The following is an 8,290-nucleotide window of genomic DNA, read 5'->3' as shown; positions in this document are numbered from 1 at the left end:
TGTACCAATAATATTCACGAGAATCACATTTGTTTCACATTTGTTTCACATTTGTTTTACATCTGTTTCTATTATATATATTATTATAAGATATTTGAAATTTAAACCACGATTTTAATGTTCATGGAGAAATATTTATTTTTTGTCAGGAAAAACATGTACCTGTGATTTTTGCATGTACTAATTTTTGGAGTAAAAAAAAGAATACTGTTTTGTAAAACATTATTTCCATAGATAAACTCAATTAAAGATGTTGACATATAGCAAATTTTTGTTAATTTAATTTTAACTAATTTTTATAATTACATATATCATTCACAGAAAATAATATATGTAATTTTTGGACCTGCAAAACTCCATGGAAAAATTGATACCTTAAGGGAACACATTTTGGAAGGGAGAAAATTTAGTGAAAAAAATAATTTAGAGGAATTTAATTCGGCCAATAACGAAAAAACTTTATTAAAACAATTATGCAAGCATGTTTGTTTCTTTGTAAATCAAGTGAAAACCTTGTTTTTTACATCTAACCATGAACTTAGATAAAAAGAAGGTCACTCGTCGTGTCAATACTAATACTAACATCAAAAGCATTGAAATCCTCTTGTAGAAACACGAAAAAATTGGCGGATGGCGAAAAAAGTTAATTTTGGTAGGAATTTAATTTAGCGGCGGTAAAAAAAAATTAAGTTAACGGATCTATATGAAAATTAATTTTGTCCGAAATTTAGTTTAGTGGATTTTTGTCAAACCCGCCAATTCGGTCAAATTTTTTTTCGGCAAAGGCGCTTTTGAAATATAAGAAAAAACATTCTAAAAATTTTAATTTGATTTTATTGTATATTTAGAAACGGCACTACATGGTGATGTTTTTTTATTTTTAGATTCCGTACAAAGGAAGTGAGTGATCTGACCTTCTAGTACACGTGATAAAAGAGGAGGATAAACCTTAACGATAATTTTTTATTAGGATTATAATAATTGTTATGTCAAAATTAATATATATGCTGTTATAGAAATGCTGATAAAGTAAAAAGCAAAATTTTTTATTTAAATAAAATAAAGCTGTAAAAATTTTTCATTTATGTTTAAACTGCCTCCCACAAATGCAGCAGCTCCATGCAGCGTTTACTTGGTCTTCAATATATGCATTTTCGTATAATTTTTTATAAGAAACATTTTTGGGTTCATGCTACTATTTTTAAGGCAAGGGAAATACAAAACATAAGCTTTTTTATGATAGCTTGATTGGCCTTTGTTCGCGGTGCGAAATTTTACGATTTTGTCTTTGTCTTTGTAGATGGTAACGCGATAATCTAACAAAATGTGCTTGCTCTAATAGCGCCCTCAGCGTTTGTTATTTTAGAGATTTTTAGGGGGCGTTTATATCAGAGACAGGCGTTAATATAAATAGGAGGAATCATGTAATAAAAAAGCGAGAAAAAAATGCCCCTTTTGGACCAACGAAGGTGGCGTTTATTAGAGATCTGCTGGCGTGATTGAATTTTTCAATACCAGTCGGTGTCCCGTGGAAAAATTCGCGGGTTCACCCGTCTTTTTTATGCTGCATTGCATGCGTCTCGCCACTTACTACCATTTTGCGTGGCAGACTTTAGGTTTTTTTATTTTGCAGACCTTTAATAGAGACTGAGCGTTTGTTAGAGTATCTACAGTTGCACTGCCACATTTTTTAACTGATTGGCGTCATCAGAAAGAAACAAATTTTAAATTTTGCTTGCAACTTGCGAAATGCTTTGCAACCGTTCTTAATTTTTAGTACAACGGTCCCACTTAACTTAATGTAACTTACTAAGGTTAAAAATTAGGGTAATTATTGGGACCACCGATTTTGAAATCTGCGTACAGTTTACTGGATGTGTTTTTGAGAGATATGCCTTGAAAACATCACTGTAGTAATTGTTCAGCGCAGCTTCTATATTTATAGATGGTCCCAACAAACATGGTAAGGGCGATGGTCCCACTATTTGATAGTTTGTACGTAAGTGAGTATCTACGCTAATAGCCTTACTTTTTACCATAGTCATAAGAAAAAAAGACTATGACTATGTTTTTACTAATTTTCTTTGGTATAAGAGGTTTTTCTCCAACCCAACATTTATTTTTATGTCGAGGATATAGCCATTTCGCTATCTCATATATTTACCTAAAAAGTGAGAGTATAAAAATTCAGTTTGGCTATACAATATCGCAATATTCTCAGCAATAAATCTTATGCTAAATGCAGTTTAGCTAGGTAGCTACATCTTTACTTATTTTCCTTAAAAAATTTTTTGAAAATAAAATGGCTGAGCAATTGCTTTAGCTGGAGGGGTAACGACAGGCTGTTTCCTGTGTTGTCATTTAAACCGAAGTTGTGATAAAGTTTTTTTGGAGAAGGGTACTGTTCAAGTCTGTTTAACTGTACTAAGCGGTCAGCTCAGTGTTAACAATAGCCTGTTTTTTGGAAAAGGCTGTTTCGCCTATGCGGGTCAGCCCACTGTGACAATTAATTTTTAAACTTTCTTGGGAATCACACCTGTACGAATGTCCAACAATGTTTACCTGGACTAACCGCTTAGCCATGTGCAAGAAGCGAAGGACTGTTTCTGGTGTTTTCATTTAAATAGAGTCTGCAAGAAATTTTTTTTCAAAAGGGTATTATCCCTATACACCTGTGTAACACCATTTAACTGTACAGTCCGGTGTCACGATTAATTTTTTACCTTTTACAAAAACTTATTCCGCAAAATAAAATAATATTGATCGATTTTTTTGATATGACGGAGTCACAACGGTTGTAAACTGTGTTTTTATTTCAGCCTTTGTTGCGGGAAAGTTATTTTTTAAAAAATATGTTACAGTCGCAGCACTATAATGGTTGTGCGCTTCACTTGATTTAGGACATACCGCATAACTGTACTAAAGCGCTCCACCTGACTGTGTCGCACAGTTTGCAGTTCTTTTTAAGCGCTCCTTAGGGCGTTCAACAACAGTTACTTGTGGCTTATCCCAGCGATTCGACGCCGGTTATCCTGGCTACTCTATATTATAATACCCGTATACGTCTGTCTGTCTGTCATGCAAAATGGTAGCTTATCTGCGCAAGAGCAAGAAGCACGCAATGTGGTATAAAAAGGACGTGCGAACCCGTGGATTTTCCACGGGCTAACGACTAGTCTCTATTATAATAACCGTATTTCCTATGTCTGTCTCTGCGTAGAACCCCCCCTGAGTTAAAAAATGATGTTACGGAAACACGAATATCAAGAGCGATATATTTTTATCCACTTTGTTGCGACGAGTAAATATAAACGACGGGCGAACCCGTGGATTTTTCCACGGGCAACGACTAGTCTATATAATAATACGCCAGTTCCGTCTGTCTGTCTGTGACTTTTGCAAAGTGGATTATTATCTTCACTACTTTCTTTGATAAAGTCTCTAAACCATCGCCCATAAAACGGTTCTGTAATTTATCAAACTTTGCGTTAAAATAGTATTGATCTCAAAGGTAAGTTAATTAAGATTAGTGAAGCCATTACAGTGCACTTAAAATTTTGAGGCCAAATAACTTGGAAACGAGGGGGTAACGTCAATGATTTTTCACCGCATGGGTAACTAGGGACCACCTAGGACCAATTTGGGTGATTTTTCCAAACCTATGTCCCAGAATTCGTTTCGGAATGCACGGGTTGATGACGTCATCAAACAACCTTCAAACCCTAATATCTCTGCAACCGTTTGTGAAAAGTACAGGATCATGTATTGGATCATACATTTTCTTGATCAGTGTTTCAAGATCTATACGATAAAGGCAAAAGGCATACACAGTTCTGAAAAAAAATTTAGGTCTTGATGGGGCCATTGCTGACGTCATCAAATTTTTTATCCTGCCCCAGTGGATTTTCCACGGGCCTTATCGACTATCCATATAATAATATGCTTGTGTGAGTGACCATGCGAAAAATTTACCAAGTTAAAAATCAGGGGGTTACTATTTAAACATTTAATTGTCTTTTGTTTTTACTTTAAAAAATAAAAATCTTTTTTTTTTATTTTATTAAAACTAATTTTTATGGGTTTTTTTGTTTTAAAAGCCCCATTGGTCGTTATAGATAGAATACTTTAATTTTACCCCGTTTTACCATGTGTGCGCGTATCTAACGGAAACATTTTGCCTATCAACTGAAAAAAGAAAACTGAAGCGAAGAAGGTTGCCTCTTTTTCAAAGTAATCATGAAAAAAGTTATTTCAAACAATGTTTACTCATCACGAGGTTAGAATAAAGCTTAATTGTTTCTTATATATTTTCCATTTTTGTGTTCTGGGACTGATGTTGTATCGCATTTGAATATGAATGTAATTCGAATCTAAAATGTGAAAAACAAAACTGTTGTTGTAGAGCGACTGTTGTTGTCGAGCGAGTATAAAAAGTTTATGTTGTTGTCAGAAATATTTGTTATAAAGAAGAAAAACGTAAGATGACATAACGTCAAAAAGAGAACTGATTGGAAATGTATCAGACAATTGTAGCTACAATCCTGGACTTACTTTGTTGGAAAAGTGGGTCAAATTTCATAGTCCGACCCACAAGCAGTTATAAACACTGTTTTTACAAAAGACAAAGGCATTTCTAACATGTCAATGACCGCAAACGGACTTGGCATTTCGGGTCTTAGCACCTTAGCGGGCCCTGAGTTTGACAAAATTTGACGAAATTCCATTCGGCCAGTTCGAGAAATAGCCAAAAATCGGCCTTTTTCAATAATATCATGTCCAGGATTGTAGCTATACGTTTTCTTTGGGATGAAGCGAAGTTTAGTAATCGAGGTAAAAAACTGATTGGACTTTTTATCCAGAGAACGCTAGCTAGCGGCCTACTGAGAAAGCGAAAGAAAAGCAAGTATGTTGTTTAGATTATCTGGTAGAAAAATGAATTTAGGTAAATAGCGTTTTTAAGCCGTTTACACGTTTCCAGCTAAACTTTCCCTCAGAAGTTAAGAATATTCTAAGTATATGTCTAACCTCGATTTTTTGTTCTAAATTTAAAAAAAATACCAATAGCTTTAGCAATATATAGAAAGCTTTATTTTATTGAGGCATTATATATATTTTAGGCCACGAGGATAGTGTTTGAAAAGAAAGTTGAGAACTTTTTTGTCTAAACTTGATTGTTTGTTCTAATATAAAAATTTGTATAATTTAATTAGAAGTTTACTTTTTTATTACGTATCTCACAAACTCAACCTTTTCTGTTCAACGCAATGGGCTATTACATGTAGCAGAATTTGCCATTAGCTATAACAACTTATAGCAAGCTTTATTTTATTAATATAGCCCTGCTAAAAATATATTAGGAAAATAGTATTTTGTCAAGAAAGTTAAGAACATTAAGGCTGAAACGAAATACCACAATTCTTATAAAATACACGGTGTATATCCTAGAAACTGTGGCAATTTTGCAATAACCCTTTTTTGTGTGACTTAACGGTTTTTTCTATGTCTATGTCTGGTATACCATTTTCCCTGGTGTACTTCTGGCATAAAGCAAGTATAGTTTTAGTAGATTTAGATTCTTACATAACCGTTGTTAGCCACCTTCGATTTTATTAGACTTGTTGCATTTTTTGTTGTTGTTTGACCTGCTCATATTTTTAAGCGTTCTGTTTCAGCGGGTATAAATATAATGCAGATTGTTAGCAACCTCAATTCCAGGGCTTCTTTTCTCTCTTTTATTTTTATTTTTTTATTGCTGCACATGCTTATTTTTTGGACGTTTTGTTTCAGCGGGTATAGATGTAAAATAATGCAAATTATGACTTTTAAAAGTTCAAATTACTGTGTTCTATGTTTTTATTTGGCATCCATCATATGGACATGATGAGAGATTCAGTGGATTCTTCCACGGGACTTCGACTAGTTATAAATAAATTGATATACAAAAAGAAAGATAGAGGAAACAACAAGTACGCATTTTCTTGAAATCAAAAGAAATTTACATACCCTGTGATCGATGTTAAAATTAACGCGAACGCAAAGAGGTTCAGGCGGACCGTACAGCATGCAGAAAATAGCGCTCAGAGCAAATTAGAAGACCGAAAATTCCTACATCGTACCAATGCAATTAAAGGAGAGGTGAACTGCACTGCGGCACGGCTGCTGAATAAAAGTTTATGATAAGTGTTGATTTTAAAGACCAGACTGATTGGCTTGCTGGCCTGCTCCATAAACTATAACTATAAACCATACATCATTTTGTTTACATTTTTGTGAGTGCTGAATTATTTATAATTGGGTATTTTTACACATTTGTCAAACGGGTGGCTAAATATAAAGAACATATTTGTATTATTTTGTACTACTTAACTTGCGAATAAAATAGCGAGTAAAGATAAAAAAAGTAAAAAACCAAGGAAGAAAGATGAAGCCACCATATTACACCCTCGATTTGTTATTGGAGGTTTCCGGTCTGTATTCCATATCACCCTTTTTGCAGCTTCTCCAGACCAAAGGCAATATTGTCTTATTGGAGAATCCTTTGATAGAGGTGTCTTGGATTGTGGCTGTACAAAGACAGTGAAGAAATGGATGGATGAATATCTTGCAACTCTCTTTGAAACAGATAAAAATAAAATAGCACTGATTCTATATATAGATTTGTTGATGGAAAGGAAGTGAAAGCTACAAGAAATCTAATAACACCAGTTATTCTAGGTGGCAACAAGTATAAATTGTCTCTTGACGTTGTAGAGAATAAAATACCACTACTGATTAGCCGTAGTACCATGACGTCTCTCAGTATGAAGTTAGATTTTACTATTGACTTGGCCCCTATTGGGTAGGAAAGAATTGACTTGATATGCACCACAACAGGACACTATTGTCTTCCACTAACACATTGTGATCTTGATGCCCAAAAAGGAACAAAATCATTCTACATGGAGAAAATTTGAAAAATATAAGCAAGACAGAAAATGAAGAAATGAATGAAAAGCTCAATATTGAGACAAAACCAACAGCAGGCGAACCTCCTTTCAGCAATAGTATTGGGGAGAGACATAATAAGATTCTGACAAGGACCATGTTCAAGACCATTGAAGATACGAAGTGTGAACCAGACGTAGCACTAGCATGGGCCCTCAGCGCAAAAAATTGTCTGCAGAATCATGGTGGCTACAGCCCAAACCAATTGGTATTACGCCATAATGTGAACACACCCACTGTTCTGACAGATCATTTACCCAGCATTGGAGCCAACTACGTCAAGTGAAATAGTGGGGAGGACCAGAGATGGTCAAACTCATATTGGTGGAGAAATCCCATCCTGCTGCCAGAGAATACAGGAATGCAGACACCTACACATGAATAGTGAAGCAACTCTGCAGCTACTTAGCAAAGATGGTGAACAGAACGATGGCAATGCACAAACTGCTAAGCATAAATAACACATACATGGAATGAGTTTATGAGAGATCTTGAGAAGAAAGCTAAGACAATAAATTTCGAAAAGAATTCATACCCAACAAAAGAGGCAATAAAAGATGGAGCGAAATTTAGCAATCGCAACAAGGGTGCACATAGTACTTGATACAGTTGCCGCACAGAACATCAGACAGGAAGATGTCCAGCCAATGGCAATACATGCTTCACTTGCAGTGAAAAAACCATTTTGCTAGAGCACCAGCCTGTCCAAACGATCAAAAAAATCAATTTTGACTACTTCACCACACTCCAGAAAGAAGTCACTCTGCCAGACATGAAAACAATATTCTTTACAACTTTTTTTCATAAAGTCTCTAAAACATCGCCCATAAAATGGTTCGGTAATTTACCAAACTTTAACGTTAAAATAATATTAACGTCAAAGAAATATACATTAAATTAATGAAGCCATTACAGTGTACTTAAAACTTTGAGGCCAAATAACTTGGAAACGAGGTGGTGACGTCAATCTTTTTTCACCCCATGGCTAACTAGGGACCACCTAGGACCAATTTGGTTAATTTTTCTAAACCTGGGTCTCCAATTCCGATTTGGAATGGACGGGTTGATGACTTCATCAAAAACCTTTAAACCCCTCTATCACTGCAACCGTTTGTCAAAGATACATGAGCTTATACATTTTCTTGATCAGCATTCAAGATCTATACGGTGAAAGCATTAGAGATATAAAATTTTTATAAACGAATTTTGTTTTTGCGGGTCTTTGCTGACGTCAGCAAAATTTTTAATCCTTGATACCTCCTTAGGCGTTCCTTGAGAACATATGATCCTGTACATTATTTTGACC

General features: G+C 34.8%; 1 long non-coding RNA gene across 1 annotated transcript; it reads left to right on the top strand.

Annotated features, from left to right (window-relative positions):
- Positions 1-455: 455 nt before the first annotated feature.
- LOC130655867 (uncharacterized) lies at positions 456-1,074 on the top strand. Its single transcript, XR_008984775.1, has 2 exons — positions 456-652; positions 885-1,074. It is a non-coding gene; the product is annotated as an uncharacterized LOC130655867 (long non-coding RNA).
- Positions 1,075-8,290: the final 7,216 nt, after the last annotated feature.

The sequence above is a fragment of the Hydractinia symbiolongicarpus genome, chromosome 8 (genome assembly GCF_029227915.1).
Source record: "Hydractinia symbiolongicarpus strain clone_291-10 chromosome 8, HSymV2.1, whole genome shotgun sequence".
Classification (NCBI taxonomy): domain Eukaryota; kingdom Metazoa; phylum Cnidaria; class Hydrozoa; order Anthoathecata; family Hydractiniidae; genus Hydractinia; species Hydractinia symbiolongicarpus.
This window is presented reverse-complemented; position numbering and strand designations above follow the sequence as displayed.